This window comes from Lissotriton helveticus, chromosome 1_2, assembly GCF_964261635.1.
Source record: "Lissotriton helveticus chromosome 1_2, aLisHel1.1, whole genome shotgun sequence".
NCBI lineage: Eukaryota > Metazoa > Chordata > Amphibia > Caudata > Salamandridae > Lissotriton > Lissotriton helveticus.
In genome coordinates, this window is record NC_136058.1 from 453295696 (window position 1) to 453316945 (window position 21250).

Below are 21250 nucleotides of genomic sequence, written 5' to 3' on the forward strand. Positions count from 1 at the left end.
AGCCCAGACACCTGGAGCCCCCTGGAGCCCTGCGAGGGGACCAAGGGCTCCCCACACACCAGGAGCAGTGAACCCTGATGGACTCCAGGGAAGGAGGGATGGAGAGGAGGGTGAGCCTCACACTGAGCCTGGGATGAGCCCTGAACTAAGGAGGAGCCCAGACACCAGGAGCCCCCTGGAGCCCTGCGAGGGGACCAAGGGCTCCCCACACACCAGGAGCAGTGAACCCTGATGGACTCCAGGGGAGGAGGGCTGGAGAGGAGGGTGAGCCTCACACTGAGCCTGGGATGAGCCCTGAACTAAGGAGGAGCCCAGACACCAGGAGCCCCCTGGAGCCCTGCGAGGGGACCAAGGGCTCCCCACACACCAGGAGCAGTGAACCCTGATGGACTCCAGGGGAGGAGGGATGGAGAGGAGGGTGAGCCTCACACTGACCCTGGGATGAGCCCTGAACTAAGGAGGAGCCAGACACCTGGAGCCCCCTGGAGCCCTGCGAGGGGACCAAGGGCTCCCCACACACCAGGAGCAGTGAACCCTGATGGACTCCAGGGAAGGAGGGATGGAGAGGAGGGTGAGCCTCACACTGACCCTGGGATGAGCCCTGAACTAAGGAGGAGCCCAGACACCTGGAGCCCCCTGGAGCCCTGTGAGGGGACCAAGGGCTCCCCACACACCAGGAGCAGTGAACCCTGATGGACTCCAGGGGAGGAGGGATGGAGAGGAGGGTGAGCCTCACACTGACCCTGGGATGAGCCCTGAACTAAGGAGGAGCCCAGACACCAGGAGCCCCCTGGAGCCCTGCGAGGGGACCAAGGGCTCCCCACACACCAGGAGCAGTGACTGATGGACTCCAGGGGAGGAGGGATGGAGAGGAGGGTGAGCCTCACACTGACCCTGGGATGAGCCCTGAACTAAGGAGGAGCCCAGACACCAGGAGCCCCCCGGAGCCCTGCGAGGGGACCAAGGGCTCCCCACACACCAGGAGCAGTGAACCCTGATGGACTCCAGAGGAGGAGGGATGGAGAGGAGGGTGAGCCTGACACTGACCCTGGGATGAGCCCTGAACTAAGGAGGAGCCCAGACACCTGGAGCCCCCTGGAGCCCTGCGAGGGGACCAAGGGCTCCCCACACACCAGGAGCAGTGAACCCTGATGGACTCCAGGGAAGGAGGGATGGAGAGGAGGGTGAGCCTCACACTGAGCCTGGGATGAGCCCTGAACTAAGGAGGAGCCCAGACACCAGGAGCCCCCTGGAGCCCTGCGAGGGGACCAAGGGCTCCCCACACACCAGGAGCAGTGAACCCTGATGGACTCCAGGGGAGGAGGGCTGGAGAGGAGGGTGAGCCTCACACTGACCCTGGGATGAGCCCTGGACTAAGGAGGAGCCCAGACACCTGGAGCCCCCTGGAGCCCTGCGAGGGGACCAAGGGCTCCCCACACACCAGGAGCAGTGACCCTGAGTGACTCCAGGGAAGGAGGGATGGAGAGGAGGGTGAGCCTCACACTGACCCTGGGATGAGCCCTGGACTAAGGAGGAGCCCAGACACCAGGAGCCCCCGGAGTCCTGCGAGGGGACCAAGGGCTCCCCACACACCAGGAGCAGTGAACCCTGATGGACTCCAGGGGAGGAGGGATGGAGAGGAGGGTGAGCCTCACACTGAGCCTGGGATGAGCCCTGAACTAAGGAGGAGCCCAGACACCTGGAGCCCCCTGGAGCCCTGCGAGGGGCCCAAGGACTCCCCACACACCAGGAGCAGTGAACCCTGATGGACTCCAGGGGAGGAGGGATGGAGAGGAGGGTGAGCCTCACACTGACCCTGGGATGAGCCCTGAACTAAAGAGAAGCCCAGACACCAGGAGCCCCCTGGAGCCCTGCGAGGGGGACCAAGGGCTCCCCACACACCAGGAGCAGTGAACCCTGATGGACTCCAGGGGAGGAGGGATGGAGAGGAGGGTGAGCCTCACACTGACCCTGGGATGAGCCCTGGACTAAGGAGGAGCCCAGACACCTGGAGCCCCCTGGAGCCCTGCGAGGGGACCAAGGGCTCCCCACACACCAGGAGCAGTGAACCCTGATGGACTCCAGGGGAGGAGGGATGGAGAGGAGGGTGAGCCTCACACTGAGCCTGGGATGAGCCCTGAACTAAGGAGGAGCCCAGACACCTGGAGCCCCCTGGAGCCCTGCGAGGGGACCAAGGGCTCCCCACACACCAGGAGCAGTGAACCCTGATGGACTCCAGGGAAGGAGGGATGGAGAGGAGGGTGAGCCTCACACTGACCCTGGGATGAGCCCTGAACTAAGGAGGAGCCCAGACACCAGGAGCCCCCTGGAGCCCTGCGAGGGGACCAAGGGCTCCCCACACACCAGGAGCAGTGAACCCTGATGGACTCCAGGGGAGGAGGGATGGAGAGGAGGGTGAGCCTCACACTGACCCTGGGATGAGCCCTGGACTAAGGAGGAGCCCAGACACCTGGAGCCCCCTGGAGCCCTGCGAGGGGACCAAGGGCTCCCCACACACCAGGAGCAGTGAACCCTGATGGACTCCAGGGGAGGAGGGATGGAGAGGAGGGTGAGCCTCACACTGACCCTGGGATGAGCCCTGAACTAAGGAGGAGCCAGACACCAGGAGCCCCCTGGAGCCCTGCGAGGGGACCAAGGGCTCCCCACACACCAGGAGCAGTGACCCTGAGTGACTCCAGGGAAGGAGGGATGGAGAGGAGGGTGAGCCTCACACTGAGCCTGGGATGAGCCCTGAACTAAGGAGGAGCCCAGACACCTGGAGCCCCCTGGAGCCCTGCGAGGGGACCAAGGGCTCCCCACACACCAGGAGCAGTGAACCCTGATGGACTCCAGGGGAGGAGGGATGGAGAGGAGGGTGAGCCTCACACTGACCCTGGGATGAGCCCTGGACTAAGGAGGAGCCAGACACCTGGAGCCCCCTGGAGCCCTGCGAGGGGACCAAGGGCTCCCCACACACCAGGAGCAGTGAACCCTGATGGACGCCAGGGAAGGAGGGATGGAGAGGAGGGTGAGCCTCACACTGAGCCTGGGATGAGCCCTGAACTAAGGAGGAGCCCAGACACCTGGAGCCCCCTGGAGCCCTGCGAGGGGACCAAGGGCTCCCCACACACCAGGAGCAGTGAACCCTGATGGACTCCAGGGGAGGAGGGATGGAGAGGAGGGTGAGCCTCACACTGACCCTGGGATGAGCCCTGAACTAAGGAGGAGCCCAGACACCAGGAGCCCCCGGAGCCCTGCGAGGGGACCAAGGGCTCCCCACACACCAGGAGCAGTGACCCTGAGTGACTCCAGGGGAGGAGGGATGGAGAGGAGGGTGAGCCTCACACTGACCCTGGGATGAGCCCTGGACTAAGGAGGAGCCCAGACACCAGGAGCCCCTGGAGCCCTGCGAGGGGACCAAGGGCTCCCCACACACCAGGAGCAGTGACCCTGAGTGACTCCAGGGGAGGAGGGATGGAGAGGAGGGTGAGCCTCACACTGACCCTGGGATGAGCCCTGAACTAAGGAGGAGCCCAGACACCTGGAGCCCCCTGGAGCCCTGCGAGGGGACCAAGGGCTCCCCACACACCAGGAGCAGTGAACCCTGATGGACTCCAGGGGAGGAGGGATGGAGAGGAGGGTGAGCCTCACACTGACCCTGGGATGAGCCCTGGACTAAGGAGGAGCCAGACACCAGGAGCCCCCTGGAGCCCTGCGAGGGGGCCCAAGGACTCCCCACACACCAGGAGCAGTGACCCTGATGGACTCCAGAGGAGGAGGGATGGAGAGGAGGGTGAGCCTCACACTGACCCTGGGATGAGCCCTATCTCCTGAGGCGGAAAGCCGGGAGTGTTATTTTGCACTTATTTTAAATCTGTTTGTCACCTTTAACTTGCTTTCACTCACTTAACGCCACTACCAGCGGAGACAGAGGCCGAGCCCCCCTCAGAGGCCACGCCCACTGCCGCTGGTACAAAAGACGCTGAATCAAAAGCGCCGCGCTCTGTAAGACCTATCTCCTGAGGCGGAAGCCGGGAGGGATATTTGTGTATACTTTTAAAAATTGATTGTCACGATAAATTTTGTGTTTTTAAACTCACCTGCTCGTGAGACCATATCAGGGCACTTGCTCGCCCCTGACCGGCCCGCACAGCGGATATTAGCGCTGCCGCGAAGCCCCACCAAGACACCCTCCGACGCCATTACCGGCGACGGCAGAGGCCACGCCCCTTTCTAGGCCACGCCCACAATCACCAGGTTAAAAGCGCTGATCTAAAGCGCCGCAGTCAGTAAGTCCTATCTCCTGAGGCGGAAAGCCGGGAGTGTTATTTTGCACTTATTTTAAATCTGTTTGTCACCTTTAACTTGCTTTCACTCACTTAACGCCACTACCAGCGGAGACAGAGGCCGAGCCCCCCTCAGAGGCCACGCCCACTGCCGCTGGTACAAAAGACGCTGAATCAAAAGCGCCGCGCTCTGTAAGACCTATCTCCTGAGGCGGAAGCCGGGAGGGATATTTGTGTATACTTTTAAAAATTGATTGTCACGATAAATTTTGTGTTTTTAAACTCACCTGCTCGTGAGACCATATCAGGGCACTTGCTCGCCCCTGACCGGGCCGCACAGCGGATATTAGCGCTGCCGCGAAGCCCCACCAAGACACCCTCCGACGCCATTACCGGCGACGACAGAGGCCACGCCCCTTTCTAGGCCACGCCCCAGCCTATATCATGTGCCTCGGACGGAAGCGCAGCGGACGAGCGCAGCGGGAGCGCCGTTTGCGCGCCGAAGGCGCGCCTAAAGGAAGCCCGTCTGCGCCCGTCCGCGCCAGACCGAGCCCGAGACCCAGGACCCCTGCCTCCTCCACCTCTTTGCCCATCAGGTACACCAGGGAAAGCCTCCTCAGTTTTAGGGACGCATTTCCAGTTCCCTGTCACAACAGCATCACTGTAACAGGCGGACCCGCATGCTGCCCAAACTGCCCATTCAGACTAACGCCTCATCTCCCCTTGAAAGCTCGCGTAATCGAGATGGCGCTGCTTAATTGCAGATCCCTCCCGAAACATCAAACTGAAATCAACTCTCTCCTACAAGACTCCGTGATTGAGATTCTCTTTTTAACAGAAACTTGGATCAACCCCACCTCAGACCCGGACATAATTCAAACCCTCCCTCCGGGCTATCTTATAAAACATCTTGACAGACCCTCTGGGACGGGAGGTGGGATAGCCATCATCTATAGAGATCACCTGGTCTGTCACCTCAAGGACAGCCCTGTTCAGGAATGTGAAAACGTCCTGTTCTCCATCCACTTACCCCCATCCACCACTCTCTCGGGTATCCTAGTGTACCGTCCGCCAGGACAGCAGCGATCCTTCTGCAATTCGCTGGTGGAAAGTACAGCCTCACTGTCCTGCTTGGCCCCGAACTTTATGGTCTTAGGAGATTTAAATCTCCACTTCGACGATTTTACAAACAACATCGCCGAAGACCTAAAAAAAGACCTAGCCTCACTCAATCTCCACCTGAAAGGCAACCATCCCACCCACTCTAAGGGCCACCTGCTAGACCCCATTTTCTCGAACCTCACTAATCTAACGGTGAGCAACCCCCTTCCCCTTCCATGGTCAGACCATTTTTTAATTCCATTCAAACTCCAACTGCGGTCCGAAACGCCGGCGAGAGCCCCTCCTCAAGCACCATCTCGCCCATGGCAGAAATTGAATACTACTTTATGGACTGATACCCTCGCTGTCTCCACGCCGGCGCTCGACCCAGATCCTTCCAGAGCGGATACGCAACTCTGTGGCTGGATCGAGCAGTCCCTCGATGCCATCCTTCCTGCCATACCCCTTCCCAGTAAAAAGAGAACGCTCAAGTCCCCATGGTACACGCAGGAATTGCGTGAACTCAGGAAAATTTGTAAAAAGCGAGAACGCATATGGAGAAAGGACTGGGCCACAGCTAATAAAAACGAATATAGGGCCGCTGTAAAGCAATATAAAACCTGCATAAAAACAACACAGGCAAGTTTTTTGGAGCTAAAAATTCAAGCTGCTGCTAATTCAGCTAAAGAAACGTATCGCATAATACGGAGTCTCACTAAAGTCCCGGACCCTCCGCCCCTACTAGACCCCTCGGGCACTAGGTGCAACCAGCTTGCGGAGTTTTTCTCAGCAAAAATCCATACCATCCTCTCTACCCTCCCTCCCCCGACCACCCCCCTTCCTCCCCTCTCCGTCCTGTCCTGTACAGAAGCTCCTGGTCTCCATACTTACGAACAGGTGACCATCGAGTTGTTCCTAACCACGCTGCAATCAATAAAGAGCGGGGCACCCTCGGACCCAGCACCAACCAGCAAACTTCAATTAGTCGCCACTACGGTGGCCCCCTCCTTCACCAACCTCATCAATGCGTCCCTGGAAATGGGCACTGTACCAACCAATTGGAAAAAGGCCACAGTCAGGGCACTTCTGAAGAAACCCCATTTAGACCCTACGGACCTATCCAACTTCCGACCCATTTCGCTCCTCCCGGTGATTAGTAAGGTGGCAGAACGAATTGTCAACCAACAACTCTAAGGTGGCAGAACGAATTGTCAACCAACAACTCTCCTCTTACCTGGAAAAAAATAAACTTTTACGCAACTCACAGACGGGGTTCAGACCAGGACAGGGGACAGACACCGCACTACTAGCCGTGGTCGAGGAGGCAAGGTCCATCATAGATCAGGGGGGATCAGTGGCAGTGATCCTCCTTGATCTAAGCGCCGCCTTCGACACGGTGGATCACGCTATCCTTATCCATCGACTTAGCGTGATAGGCATAGCTGGTGCCGCCCTGTCCTGGATCAAATCCTTCTTGGAAGGGAGAACCTTCCAGGTATCAGACGGTACGAGCACGTCCAAAGCACTTCCATTACAGTGTGGGGTCCCACAGGGCTCCTCCCTGAGCCCCACACTTTTTAATGTTTATATGTCTCCCTTGGAAGACATCATCTCCCCGTTCGGCGTTAAGTCAGTAATGTACGCCGACGACACACAGCTGGTGGTGTCAATAAGCCAGTCAAGAAAAAGCCTAGACAACCTAGCAGCCTGTCTAGAGAATATCTATAAGTGGATGACTGAATCACGGCTGAAATTAAACGGCGAGAAGTCTGAAATCCTCCTCCTGGGAAATCCACGCAAACTCCCCCCATCCCTCGTCTGGCCAAGCTGTATGGGCCCACCCCCCCCACCCAAAGCAGAAGTTAAAAGTCTTGGCATTTGGTTAGACCAGGACCTGAATTTTAAATCTCAGGCAAGAAAAACTGCCGGGGCCTGTCTTGGCCTCATCAAAACAGCACGAAAGGTCCTTCACCTAGTCCCCTTCCAATCCAGGAAACTACTCATGCAGGGTTTAGTGAACTCCAGGCTGGACTATGGAAACGCTCTATACTTAGGGGCCCCAGCCTCGGTCATTCACAGATTGCAATGTGCACAAAATGCCGCGGCAAGACTCTTGACAGGAACCAAACCCAGATGCTCAGCCAAACCAGCGCTCAAAAGCCTACATTGGCTACCGGTCAAAGAAAGAATCAACTTCAAGACCCTATGCATCTCGCATAAAATAATGCAGGGGAAAGGGCCACCGATTCTGAGTTCCATGATCAAACCCCATCACTCAAACAGGCAGCTCAGATCGGATTCCCTCTCACTGGCCAGTGTCCCCAGAATACAAAAATCTCGTTCAGGGGGGCGACTGTTTTCCTATAATGCCCCGAAGTTGTGGAATTCCCTACCAATTTCTATCCGGAAAGAACACAATCTTCTTGCCTTCCGGAGACATCTAAAAACATGGCTCTTCCCATAGTCCCCCATCTCTTCCTTGGTAAGATAGGTCTTCTGTCAGCGCTGGGACGCCTTAGGGTAGCTACGCGCTCTATAAATCCCTATCCAAATCCAAATCCAAACTAAGGAGAAGCCCAGACACCAGGAGCCCCCTGGAGCCCTGCGAGGGGACCAAGGGCTCCCCACACACCAGGAGCAGTGAACCCTGATGGACTCCAGGGGAGGAGGGATGGAGAGGAGGGTGAGCCTCACACTGACCCTGGGATGAGCCCTGGACAAAGGAGGAGCCAGACACCAGGAGCCCCCCACACACCAGGAGCAGTGACTGATGGCTCCAGAGAAGGAGGGATGGAGAGGAGGGTGAGCCTCACACTGACCCTGGGATGAGCCCTGAACTAAGGAGGAGCCCAGACACCAGGAGCCCCCTGGAGCCCTGCGAGGGGACCAAGGGCTCCCCACACACCAGGAGCAGTGAACCCTGATGGACTCCAGGGAAGGAGGGATGGAGAGGAGGGTGAGCCTCACACTGACCCTGGGATGAGCCCTGAACTAAGGAGGAGCCCAGACACCAGGAGCCCCCTGGAGCCCTGCGAGGGGGCCAAGGGCTCCCCACACACCAGGAGCAGTGAACCCTGATGGACTCCAGGGAAGGAGGGATGGAGAGGAGGGTGAGCCTGACACTGACCCTGGGATGAGCCCTGAACTAAGGAAGAGCCCAGACACCAGGAGCCCCCGGAGCCCTGCGAGGGGGCCCAAGGACTCCCCACACACCAGGAGCAGTGAACCCTGATGGACTCCAGAGGAGGAGGGATGGAGAGGAGGGTGAGCCTCACACTGACCCTGGGATGAGCCCTGGACTAAGGAGGAGCCAGACACCAGGAGCCCCCGGAGCCCTGCGAGGGGGCCCAAGGGCTCCCCACACACCAGGAGCAGTGAACCCTGATGGACTCCAGGGGAGGAGGGATGGAGAGGAGGGTGAGCCTCACACTGAGCCTGGGATGAGCCCTGAACTAAGGAGGAGCCCAGACACCTGGAGCCCCCTGGAGCCCTGCGAGGGGACCAAGGACTCCCCACACACCAGGAGCAGTGAACCCTGATGGACTCCAGGGGAGGAGGGATGGAGAGGAGGGTGAGCCTCACACTGACCCTGGGATGAGCCCTGGACTAAGGAGGAGCCAGACACCTGGAGCCCCCTGGAGCCCTGCGAGGGGACCAAGGGCTCCCCACACACCAGGAGCAGTGAACCCTGATGGACTCCAGAGGAGGAGGGATGGAGAGGAGGGTGAGCCTGACACTGACCCTGGGATGAGCCCTGAACTAAGGAGAAGCCCAGACACCAGGAGCCCCCTGGAGCCCTGCGAGGGGACCAAGGGCTCCCCACACACCAGGAGCAGTGAACCCTGATGGACTCCAGGGAAGGAGGGATGGAGAGGAGGGTGAGCCTCACACTGAGCCTGGGATGAGCCCTGAACTAAAGAGAAGCCCAGACACCAGGAGCCCCCTGGAGCCCTGCGAGGGGGCCAAGGGCTCCCCACACACCAGGAGCAGTGAACCCTGATGGACTCCAGGGGAGGAGGGATGGAGAGGAGGGTGAGCCTCACACTGACCCTGGGATGAGCCCTGGACTAAGGAGGAGCCCAGACACCAGGAGCCCCCTGGAGCCCTGCGAGGGGACCAAGGGCTCCCCACACACCAGGAGCAGTGAACCCTGATGGACTCCAGGGGAGGAGGGCTGGAGAGGAGGGTGAGCCTCACACTGACCCTGGGATGAGCCCTGGACTAAGGAGGAGCCCAGACACCAGGAGCCCCCTGGAGCCCTGCGAGGGGGCCAAGGGCTCCCCACACACCAGGAGCAGTGAACCCTGATGGACTCCAGGGAAGGAGGGATGGAGAAGAGGGTGAGCCTGACACTGACCCTGGGATGAGCCCTGAACTAAGGAGGAGCCCAGACACCAGGAGCCCCCGGAGCCCTGCGAGGGGACCAAGGGCTCCCCACACACCAGGAGCAGTGACCCTGAGTGACTCCAGGGAAGGAGGGATGGAGAGGAGGGTGAGCCTCACACTGACCCTGGGATGAGCCCTGAACTAAGGAGGAGCCCAGACACCTGGAGGCCCCTGGAGCCCTGCGAGGGGGCCCAAGGACTCCCCACACACCAGGAGCAGTGAACCCTGATGGACTCCAGAGGAGGAGGGATGGAGAGGAGGGTGAGCCTCACACTGACCCTGGGATGAGCCCTGGACTAAGGAGGAGCCCAGACACCAGGAGCCCCCTGGAGCCCTGCGAGGGGGCCCAAGGGCTCCCCACACACCAGGAGCAGTGAACCCTGATGGACTCCAGGGAAGGAGGGATGGAGAGGAGGGTGAGCCTCACACTGACCCTGGGATGAGCCCTGAACTAAGGAGGAGCCCAGACACCAGGAGCCCCCGGAGCCCTGCGAGGGGGCCCAAGGACTCCCCACACACCAGGAGCAGTGAACCCTGATGGACTCCAGGGAAGGAGGGATGGAGAGGAGGGTGAGCCTCACACTGACCCTGGGATGAGCCCTGAACTAAGGAGGAGCCCAGACACCAGGAGCCCCCCGGAGCCCTGCGAGGGGACCAAGGGCTCCCCACACACCAGGAGCAGTGAATCCTGATGGACTCCAGGGGAGGAGGGATGGGGAGGAGGGTGAGCCTCACACTGACCCTGGGATGAGCCCTGAACTAAGGAGGAGCCAGACACCAGGAGCCCCCGGAGCCCTGCGAGGGGGCCCAAGGGCTCCCCACACACCAGGAGCAGTGAACCCTGATGGACTCCAGGGGAGGAGGGATGGAGAGGAGGGTGAGCCTCACACTGACCCTGGGATGAGCCCTGGACTAAGGAGGAGCCCAGACACCAGGAGCCCCCGGAGTCCTGCGAGGGGGCCCAAGGGCTCCCCACACACCAGGAGCAGTGAACCCTGATGGACTCCAGGGGAGGAGGGATGGAGAGGAGGGTGAGCCTCACACTGACCCTGGGATGAGCCCTGAACTAAGGAGGAGCCCAGACACCTGGAGCCCCCTGGAGCCCTGCGAGGGGACCAAGGGCTCCCCACACACCAGGAGCAGTGAACCCTGATGGACTCCAGGGAAGGAGGGATGGAGAGGAGGGTGAGCCTCACACTGACCCTGGGATGAGCCCTGAACTAAGGAGGAGCCCAGACACCAGGAGCCCCCGGAGCCCTGCGAGGGGACCAAGGGCTCCCCACACACCAGGAGCAGTGACCCTGAGTGACTCCAGGGAAGGAGGGATGGAGAGGAGGGTGAGCCTCACACTGACCCTGGGATGAGCCCTGAACTAAGGAGGAGCCCAGACACCAGGAGCCCCCTGGAGCCCTGCGAGGGGACCAAGGGCTCCCCACACACCAGGAGCAGTGAACCCTGATGGACTCCAGGGGAGGAGGGATGGAGAGGAGGGTGAGCCTCACACTGACCCTGGGATGAGCCCTGAACTAAGGAGGAGCCCAGACACCTGGAGGCCCCTGGAGCCCTGCGAGGGGGCCCAAGGGCTCCCCACACACCAGGAGCAGTGAACCCTGATGGACTCCAGGGGAGGAGGGATGGAGAGGAGGGTGAGCCTCACACTGACCCTGGGATGAGCCCTGAACTAAGGAGGAGCCCAGACACCAGGAGCCCCCGGAGCCCTGCGAGGGGACCAAGGGCTCCAAACACACCAGGAGCAGTGAACCCTGATGGACTCCAGGGGAGGAGGGCTGGAGAGGAGGGTGAGCCTCACACTGACCCTGGGATGAGCCCTGAACTAAGGAGGAGCCCAGACACCTGGAGCCCCCTGGAGCCCTGCGAGGGGACCAAGGGCTCCCCACACACCAGGAGCAGTGAACCCTGATGGACTCCAGAGGAGGAGGGATGGAGAGGAGGGTGAGCCTCACACTGACCCTGGGATGAGCCCTGAACTAAGGAGGAGCCCAGACACCTGGAGCCCCCTGGAGCCCTGTGAGGGGACCAAGGGCTCCCCACACACCAGGAGCAGTGAACCCTGATGGACTCCAGGGGAGGAGGGATGGAGAGGAGGGTGAGCCTCACACTGACCCTGGGATGAGCCCTGGACTAAGGAGGAGCCAGACACCTGGAGCCCCCTGGAGCCCTGCGAGGGGGCCCAAGGACTCCCCACACACCAGGAGCAGTGAACCCTGATGGACTCCAGGGGAGGAGGGATGGAGAGGAGGGTGAGCCTGACACTGACCCTGGGATGAGCCCTGAACTAAGGAGGAGCCCAGACACCAGGAGCCCCCTGGAGCCCTGCGAGGGGGCCCAAGGACTCCCCACACACCAGGAGCAGTGAACCCTGATGGACTCCAGAGGAGGAGGGATGGAGAGGAGGGTGAGCCTCACACTGACCCTGGGATGAGCCCTGAACTAAGGAGGAGCCCAGACACCTGGAGCCCCCTGGAGCCCTGCGAGGGGACCAAGGGCTCCCCACACACCAGGAGCAGTGACCCTGAGTGACTCCAGGGAAGGAGGGATGGAGAGGAGGGTGAGCCTGACACTGACCCTGGGATGAGCCCTGAACTAAGGAGAAGCCAGACACCAGGAGCCCCCTGGAGCCCTGCGAGGGGGCCAAGGGCTCCCCACACACCAGGAGCAGTGAACCCTGATGGACTCCAGGGGAGGAGGGATGGAGAGGAGGGTGAGCCTCACACTGACCCTGGGATGAGCCCTGGACTAAGGAGGAGCCCAGACACCTGGAGCCCCCTGGAGCCCTGCGAGGGGACCAAGGGCTCCCCACACACCAGGAGCAGTGAACCCTGATGGACTCCAGGGGAGGAGGGATGGAGAGGAGGGTGAGCCTCACACTGACCCTGGGATGAGCCCTGAACTAAGGAGGAGCCCAGACACCTGGAGCCCCCTGGAGCCCTGCGAGGGGACCAAGGGCTCCCCACACACCAGGAGCAGTGAACCCTAATGGACTCCAGGGGAGGAGGGATGGAGAGGAGGGTGAGCCTCACACTGACCCTGGGATGAGCCCTGAACTAAGGAGGAGCCCAGACACCAGGAGCCCCCGGAGCCCTGCGAGGGGGCCCAAGGACTCCCCACACACCAGGAGCAGTGAACCCTGATGGACTCCAGGGGAGGAGGGATGGAGAGGAGGGTGAGCCTCACACTGACCCTGGGATGAGCCCTGAACTAAGGAGGAGCCCAGACACCAGGAGCCCCCTGGAGCCCTGTGAGGGGACCAAGGGCTCCCCACACACCAGGAGCAGTGAACCCTGATGGACTCCAGGGGAGGAGGGCTGGAGAGGAGGGTGAGCCTCACACTGACCCTGGGATGAGCCCTGAACTAAGGAGGAGCCCAGACACCTGGAGCCCCCTGGAGCCCTGCGAGGGGACCAAGGGCTCCCCACACACCAGGAGCAGTGAACCCTGATGGACTCCAGGGGAGGAGGGATGGAGAGGAGGGTGAGCCTCACACTGACCCTGGGATGAGCCCTGGACTAAGGAGGAGCCAGACACCTGGAGCCCCCTGGAGCCCTGCGAGGGGACCAAGGGCTCCCCACACACCAGGAGCAGTGAACCCTGATGGACTCCAGGGGAGGAGGGATGGAGAGGAGGGTGAGCCTCACACTGACCCTGGGATGAGCCCTGAACTAAGGAGGAGCCAGACACCTGGAGCCCCCTGGAGCCCTGCGAGGGGACCAAGGGCTCCCCACACACCAGGAGCAGTGAACCCTGATGGACTCCAGGGAAGGAGGGATGGAGAGGAGGGTGAGCCTGACACTGAGCCTGGGATGAGCCCTGGACTAAGGAGGAGCCAGACACCAGGAGCCCCCTGGAGCCCTGCGAGGGGACCAAGGGCTCCCCACACACCAGGAGCAGTGACCCTGAGTGACTCCAGGGGAGGAGGGATGGAGAGGAGGGTGAGCCTGACACTGACCCTGGGATGAGCCCTGAACTAAGGAGGAGCCCAGACACCAGGAGCCCCCCGGAGCCCTGCGAGGGGACCAAGGGCTCCCCACACACCAGGAGCAGTGAACCCTGATGGACTCCAGGGGAGGAGGGATGGAGAGGAGGGTGAGCCTGACACTGACCCTGGGATGAGCCCTGAACTAAGGAGGAGCCCAGACACCAGGAGCCCCCTGGAGCCCTGCGAGGGGACCAAGGGCTCCCCACACACCAGGAGCAGTGACCCTGAGTGACTCCAGGGGAGGAGGGATGGAGAGGAGGGTGAGCCTGACACTGACCCTGGGATGAGCCCTGAACTAAGGAGGAGCCCAGACACCAGGAGCCCCCTGGAGCCCTGCGAGGGGACCAAGGGCTCCCCACACACCAGGAGCAGTGAACCCGGATGGACTCCAGGGGAGGAGGGATGGAGAGGAGGGTGAGCCTCACACTGAGCCTGGGATGAGCCCTGAACTAAGGAGGAGCCCAGACACCAGGAGCCCCCCGGAGCCCTGCGAGGGGGCCCAAGGACTCCCCACACACCAGGAGCAGTGAACCCTGATGGACTCCAGGGGAGGAGGGATGGAGAGGAGGGTGAGCCTCACACTGACCCTGGGATGAGCCCTGGACTAAGGAGGAGCCCAGACACCTGGAGCCCCCTGGAGCCCTGCGAGGGGACCAAGGGCTCCCCACACACCAGGAGCAGTGAACCCTGATGGACTCCAGGGGAGGAGGGATGGGGAGGAGGGTGAGCCTCACACTGACCCTGGGATGAGCCCTGGACTAAGGAGGAGCCCAGACACCAGGAGCCCCCTGGAGCCCTGCGAGGGGACCAAGGGCTCCCCACACACCAGGAGCAGTGAACCCTGATGGACTCCAGGGGAGGAGGGATGGAGAGGAGGGTGAGCCTCACACTGACCCTGGGATGAGCCCTGAACTAAGGAGGAGCCCAGACACCTGGAGCCCCCTGGAGCCCTGCGAGGGGACCAAGGGCTCCCCACACACCAGGAGCAGTGAACCCTGATGGACTCCAGGGGAGGAGGGATGGAGAGGAGGGTGAGCCTCACACTGACCCTGGGATGAGCCCTGGACTAAGGAGGAGCCCAGACACCTGGAGCCCCCTGGAGCCCTGCGAGGGGACCAAGGGCTCCCCACACACCAGGAGCAGTGAACCCTGATGGACTCCAGGGGAGGAGGGATGGAGAGGAGGGTGAGCCTCACACTGACCCTGGGATGAGCCCTGAACTAAGGAGGAGCCCAGACACCTGGAGCCCCCTGGAGCCCTGTGAGGGGACCAAGGGCTCCCCACACACCAGGAGCAGTGAACCCTGATGGACTCCAGGGGAGGAGGGCTGGAGAGGAGGGTGAGCCTCACACTGACCCTGGGATGAGCCCTGAACTAAGGAGGAGCCAGACACCTGGAGGCCCCTGGAGCCCTGCGAGGGGGCCCAAGGACTCCCCACACACCAGGAGCAGTGAACCCTGATGGACTCCAGAGGAGGAGGGATGGAGAGGAGGGTGAGCCTCACACTGACCCTGGGATGAGCCCTGAACTAAGGAGGAGCCCAGACACCAGGAGCCCCCTGGAGCCCTGCGAGGGGACCAAGGGCTCCCCACACACCAGGAGCAGTGAACCCTGATGGACTCCAGAGGAGGAGGGATGGAGAGGAGGGTGAGCCTCACACTGACCCTGGGATGAGCCCTGGACTAAGGAGGAGCCCAGACACCAGGAGCCCCCTGGAGCCCTGCGAGGGGGCCAAGGGCTCCCCACACACCAGGAGCAGTGACCCTGAGTGACTCCAGGGAAGGAGGGATGGAGAGGAGGGTGAGCCTCACACTGACCCTGGGATGAGCCCTGGACTAAGGAGGAGCCCAGACACCTGGAGCCCCCTGGAGCCCTGCGAGGGGGCCCAAGGGCTCCCCACACACCAGGAGCAGTGAACCCTGATGGACTCCAGGGAAGGAGGGATGGAGAGGAGGGTGAGCCTGACACTGAGCCTGGGATGAGCCCTGAACTAAGGAGGAGCCCAGACACCAGGAGCCCCCGGAGCCCTGCGAGGGGACCAAGGGCTCCCCACACACCAGGAGCAGTGAACCCTGATGGACTCCAGGGGAGGAGGGATGGAGAGGAGGGTGAGCCTCACACTGACCCTGGGATGAGCCCTGAACTAAGGAGGAGCCAGACACCTGGAGCCCCCTGGAGCCCTGCGAGGGGACCAAGGGCTCCCCACACACCAGGAGCAGTGACCCTGAGTGACTCCAGGGGAGGAGGGATGGAGAGGAGGGTGAGCCTGACACTGACCCTGGGATGAGCCCTGAACTAAGGAGGAGCCCAGACACCAGGAGCCCCCTGGAGCCCTGCGAGGGGACCAAGGGCTCCCCACACACCAGGAGCAGTGAACCCTGATGGACTCCAGGGGAGGAGGGATGGAGAGGAGGGTGAGCCTCACACTGACCCTGGGATGAGCCCTGGACTAAGGAGGAGCCCAGACACCAGGAGCCCCCTGGAGCCCTGCGAGGGGGCCAAGGGCTCCCCACACACCAGGAGCAGTGACTGATGGACTCCAGGGGAGGAGGGATGGAGAGGAGGGTGAGCCTCACACTGACCCTGGGATGAGCCCTGGACTAAGGAGGAGCCAGACACCTGGAGCCCCCTGGAGCCCTGCGAGGGGACCAAGGGCTCCCCACACACCAGGAGCAGTGACCCTGAGTGACTCCAGGGGAGGAGGGATGGAGAGGAGGGTGAGCCTGACACTGACCCTGGGATGAGCCCTGAACTAAGGAGGAGCCCAGACACCAGGAGCCCCCTGGAGCCCTGCGAGGGGACCAAGGGCTCCCCACACACCAGGAGCAGTGAACCCTGATGGACTCCAGGGGAGGAGGGATGGAGAGGAGGGTGAGCCTCACACTGAGCCTGGGATGAGCCCTGAACTAAGGAGGAGCCCAGACACCAGGAGCCCCCCGGAGCCCTGCGAGGGGACCAAGGGCTCCCCACACACCAGGAGCAGTGAACCCTGATGGACTCCAGGGGAGGAGGGATGGAGAGGAGGGTGAGCCTCACACTGACCCTGGGATGAGCCCTGAACTAAGGAGGAGCCAGACACCTGGAGCCCCCTGGAGCCCTGCGAGGGGACCAAGGGCTCCCCACACACCAGGAGCAGTGACCCTGAGTGACTCCAGGGGAGGAGGGATGGAGAGGAGGGTGAGCCTGACACTGACCCTGGGATGAGCCCTGAACTAAGGAGGAGCCCAGACACCAGGAGCCCCCTGGAGCCCTGCGAGGGGACCAAGGGCTCCCCACACACCAGGAGCAGTGAACCCTGATGGACTCCAGGGGAGGAGGGATGGAGAGGAGGGTGAGCCTCACACTGACCCTGGGATGAGCCCTGAACTAAGGAGGAGCCAGACACCTGGAGCCCCCTGGAGCCCTGCGAGGGGGACCCGGGCCTCCCCACACACCAGGAGCAGTGACTGATGGACTCCAGGGGAGGAGGGCTGGAGAGGAGGGTGAGCCTCACACTGACCCTGGGATGAGCCCTGAACTAAGGAGGAGCCAGACACCTGGAGCCCCCTGGAGCCCTGCGAGGGGGCCCAAGGACTCCCCACACACCAGGAGCAGTGACTGATGGACTCCAGGGGAGGAGGGATGGAGAGGAGGGTGAGCCTCACACTGACCCTGGGATGAGCCCTGAACTAAGGAGGAGCCCAGACACCAGGAGCCCCCCGGAGCCCTGCGAGGGGGCCCAAGGACTCCCCACACACCAGGAGCAGTGAACCCTGATGGACTCCAGGGGAGGAGGGATGGAGAGGAGGGTGAGCCTCACACTGACCCTGGGATGAGCCCTGGACTAAGGAGGAGCCCAGACACCTGGAGCCCCCTGGAGCCCTGCGAGGGGACCAAGGGCTCCCCACACACCAGGAGCAGTGAACCCTGATGGACTCCAGGGGAGGAGGGATGGAGAGGAGGGTGAGCCTCACACTGACCCTGGGATGAGCCCTGGACTAAGGAGGAGCCCAGACACCTGGAGCCCCCTGGAGCCCTGCGAGGGGACCAAGGGCTCCCCACACACCAGGAGCAGTGAACCCTGATGGACTCCAGGGGAGGAGGGATGGGGAGGAGGGTGAGCCTCACACTGACCCTGGGATGAGCCCTGGACTAAGGAGGAGCCCAGACACCAGGAGCCCCCTGGAGCCCTGCGAGGGGACCAAGGGCTCCCCACACACCAGGAGCAGTGAACCCTGATGGACTCCAGGGGAGGAGGGATGGAGAGGAGGGTGAGCCTCACACTGACCCTGGGATGAGCCCTGAACTAAGGAGGAGCCCAGACACCTGGAGCCCCCTGGAGCCCTGCGAGGGGACCAAGGGCTCCCCACACACCAGGAGCAGTGAACCCTGATGGACTCCAGGGGAGGAGGGATGGAGAGGAGGGTGAGCCTCACACTGACCCTGGGATGAGCCCTGGACTAAGGAGGAGCCCAGACACCTGGAGCCCCCTGGAGCCCTGCGAGGGGACCAAGGGCTCCCCACACACCAGGAGCAGTGACCCTGAGTGACTCCAGGGAAGGAGGGATGGAGAGGAGGGTGAGCCTCACACTGACCCTGGGATGAGCCCTGAACTAAGGAGGAGCCCAGACACCTGGAGCCCCCTGGAGCCCTGTGAGGGGACCAAGGGCTCCCCACACACCAGGAGCAGTGAACCCTGATGGACTCCAGGGGAGGAGGGATGGAGAGGAGGGTGAGCCTCACACTGAGCCTGGGATGAGCCCTGAACTAAGGAGGAGCCCAGACACCTGGAGCCCCCTGGAGCCCTGCGAGGGGACCAAGGGCTCCCCACACACCAGGAGCAGTGAACCCTGATGGACTCCAGGGGAGGAGGGATGGAGAGGAGGGTGAGCCTCACACTGACCCTGGGATGAGCCCTGAACTAAGGAGGAGCCCAGACACCTGGAGCCCCCTGGAGCCCTGCGAGGGGACCAAGGGCTCCCCACACACCAGGAGCAGTGAACCCTGATGGACTCCAGGGGAGGAGGGATGGAGAGGAGGGTGAGCCTCACACTGACCCTGGGATGAGCCCTGGACTAAGGAGGAGCCAGACACCTGGAGCCCCCTGGAGCCCTGCGAGGGGACCAAGGGCTCCCCACACACCAGGAGCAGTGAACCCTGATGGACTCCAGGGAAGGAGGGATGGAGAGGAGGGTGAGCCTGACACTGAGCCTGGGATGAGCCCTGAACTAAGGAGGAGCCCAGACACCAGGAGCCCCCGGAGCCCTGCGAGGGGACCAAGGGCTCCCCACACACCAGGAGCAGTGAACCCTGATGGACTCCAGGGGAGGAGGGATGGAGAGGAGGGTGAGCCTCACACTGACCCTGGGATGAGCCCTGGACTAAGGAGGAGCCCAGACACCAGGAGCCCCTGGAGCCCTGCGAGGGGACCAAGGGCTCCCCACACACCAGGAGCAGTGAACCCTGATGGACTCCAGGGAAGGAGGGATGGAGAGGAGGGTGAGCCTCACACTGACCCTGGGATGAGCCCTGAACTAAGGAGGAGCCAGACACCTGGAGCCCCCTGGAGCCCTGCGAGGGGACCAAGGGCTCCCCACACACCAGGAGCAGTGAACCCTGATGGACTCCAGGGGAGGAGGGATGGAGAGGAGGGTGAGCCTCACACTGACCCTGGGATGAGCCCTGAACTAAGGAGGAGCCAGACACCTGGAGCCCCCTGGAGCCCTGCGAGGGGACCAAGGGCTCCCCACACACCAGGAGCAGTGAACCCTGATGGACTCCAGGGGAGGAGGGATGGAGAGGAGGGTGAGCCTCACACTGACCCTGGGATGAGCCCTGGACTAAGGAGGAGCCCAGACACCTGGAGCCCCCTGGAGCCCTGCGAGGGGGCCCAAGGGCTCCCCACACACCAGGAGCAGTGAACCCTGATGGACTCCAGGGAAGGAGGGATGGAGAGGAGGGTGAGCCTCACACTGACCCTGGGATGAGCCCTGGACTAAGGAGGAGCCCAGACACCTGGAGCCCCCTGGAGCCCTGCGAGGGGACCAAGGGCTCCCCACACACCAGGAGCAGTGAACCCTGATGGACTCCAGGGAAGGAGGGATGGAGAGGAGGGTGAGCCTCACACTGACCCTGGGATGAGCCCTGAACTAAGGAGGAGCCCAGACACCTGGAGCCCCCTGGAGCCCTGCGAGGGGACCAAGGGCTCCCCACACACCAGGAGCAGTGAACCCTGATGGACTCCAGGGAAGGAGGGATGGAGAGGAGGGTGAGCCTCACACTGAGCCTGGGATGAGCCCTGAACTAAGGAGGAGCCAGACACCTGGAGCCCCCTGGAGCCCTGCGAGGGGACCAAGGGCTCCCCACACACCAGGAGCAGTGAACCCTGATGGACTCCAGGGGAGGAGGGATGGAGAGGAGGGTGAGCCTCACACTGACCCTGGGATGAGCCCTGAACTAAGGAGAAGCCCAGACACCAGGAGCCCCCTGGAGCCCTGCGAGGGGACCAAGGGCTCCCCACACACCAGGAGCAGTGAACCCTGATGGACTCCAGGGGAGGAGGGATGGAGAGGAGGGTGAGCCTCACACTGACCCTGGGATGAGCCCTGGACTAAGGAGGAGCCCAGACACCAGGAGCCCCCTGGAGCCCTGCGAGGGGGCCCAAGGACTGTCACAAATTAACCCCCAGGACCCAGGGCAGCGGCCTGGCCTGCTCTCTGAGGACTAGTTGGGAAGTGTGGGGGGGGGGGGGGGGGGAGGTGTTCACCCAATTTCTTACTGCCCCAGTTTTACATCACCAGCTGCTGAGCACCAGAAAAAATAAAAGTAAAGTGGTCTCTGTGCAACAATAGTGATACATGATCACCATTAGGCAGAGCATTTTGATCTGATGACAAAACAAACTGCAAAAGAGGGGGGGTGAGGGGCAGAGAGTGAGGGGGGAGGGGTGCAATGCAGCCTCAGGACAGGGCTGTGCATGGATCTGAGGTTTGGGCTGCACCGGGCTGGGAGAGGGGCCTGGAGGAACAAGGAGGGTGAGGGAGGGGGGGAGGGGCGCCTGGAGGTGGCGCAGCGGCTTGAGCGCTCGCTGAGTGTCATGGAGGCCCCCCCCGGACTCACCTCCGCTGACCCCGGCTGCTCTCAGCGAGGCCGGGCGCCTCCTCCTCGGGGGATCTCTTGGGATCGGGGGGAGCACAGGCGGATCCACGGCAGATCCCGAGAGAAGAGCTTCGAACAACAACAAAGGCCTCCGTGGACTGCGCATGCGCAGAAGGTGAACACGACACACTGACAATGGAAATAAGGCAGGACCATTGTGGACTGCGCATGCGCAGAACCAGAAACACAATAAAGTCCATATTTGGGCGAGATCAGAGTAGACCACGCATGCGCAGAACGTGAAACACCACACTGCCAATGGATATAAGGCAGGATCAGGGTGGACTGCGCATGCCCAGAACTAGGGACACTAAATAGAGCCCGTGGTCGCCCGAACCCAGCA

At 62.3% G+C, this 21250-nt stretch overlaps 1 protein-coding gene across 3 annotated transcripts in view; it reads right to left on the bottom strand.

Annotated features, from left to right (window-relative positions):
- The window catches only part of LOC144807712 (uncharacterized), a 172669-nt gene extending 151658 nt beyond the window's left edge, over positions 1-21011 (bottom strand). For 2 of the 3 annotated variants that reach the window (XM_078673368.1, XM_078673364.1), the window contains exon 1: positions 20869-21000. The gene's annotated coding sequence lies outside the window, so the exon portion shown is untranslated. Of the gene's footprint in view, positions 1-20868 lie in introns of all 3 variants that reach the window. The other variant, XM_078673365.1, reaches the window with a different exon arrangement.
- Positions 21012-21250: the final 239 nt, after the last annotated feature.